We start from the raw sequence: 1,152 nt of genomic DNA, 5'->3' as shown, positions 1-1,152 counted from the left end.
TGGCATTTTAAACAGAAGAAGAAGTCGGAATGGTAGTACAAGTAGTAAGTAGTAGTTTATTTTACTAAAATAAACTACTACTTACTACTTGTACTACTATTCTGACTTTGCAGTTTTTCACTTATCGCGGGGCTTCAGGGTACGGATCCCCCACGATAAACGAGAGACTACTGTACAAGCCATCTTGGATTTTGACGTGACAACTGCGTTGTCATAAGGAACCTTTTTTATGAATAGGTGCAAAACAGCTACAAATGTAACATTTCTCAAAGATCTTAGTGTAAAAAAACGTGGTGAGCGTTATGCATTATTTCAAGGAATTATAGGTTTTTAGATTCATGTATTGATCTGTGCGTGTGTCATTTTTAGTTGTAGATGGAACCAGTTTGGCTGAGCAAAGATGGGAATCCAGACTGAAGTGAATTACGATACTCGAATCCCAATGCGTTTCATCCGAGGCGTGAAGGGAATGAAAGGAGCTGTTTAAAAATGCAGCGGATGGGGAGGCAGCGCTCCTTCATCAGAGAATGACACAGAAACAGAGAAACCACACTTCAAAGCCTGACTCCAGTTCGCCCGCCACTACATGAAAGCTTCATGACTGTCCTCATTTAGTTCATTCAAAAATCCAAAAATGATTCACGTCGTGTTGAAGAGGAAGCCGTTTCGAGATGGTTCCTCACGAGAACATTCGCCAAAATTACTAAATTTAATCTTCTCAGAGAGGAACAAGCAGGTTGAACAGAAACCTTAAAAAAGTCTTATGATTGGTAAAATAGATTTACATGCAACACATTTAAACTTGCTCTTACATAAGAAACACAGGAAAATATCTGAATACCTTTCATAGCAGAGTCTTAAAATGAGACCACCTGTGAAGTTATTTTGCTCAAATCTTAAAATTAATGTTGTGCACGACATGTTAGCTTTCAAGTATGTAAGTAAGTAAGTTTATGACTCTCGGCTACCATCGCATCAATATTTAGCTGAATATGTGTAAAACTGACTGAATTACTGAGGTACGACTGGAAACATTGCTTGAAAGGAGAAAAAGCATCGAAGAAAGGGAAAATTTGCGACATTTCTTCTGTTTGTACACCAGTTTTGATAGTTTTAAGAAAACCCTACAGGCACCCTTGCAGAAACATCTTG

Source organism: Nematolebias whitei, chromosome 22, assembly GCF_014905685.2.
Source record: "Nematolebias whitei isolate Nwh7 chromosome 22, NemWhi1, whole genome shotgun sequence".
In the NCBI taxonomy this organism is placed as follows: domain Eukaryota; kingdom Metazoa; phylum Chordata; class Actinopteri; order Cyprinodontiformes; family Rivulidae; genus Nematolebias; species Nematolebias whitei.
This window is presented reverse-complemented; position numbering follows the sequence as displayed.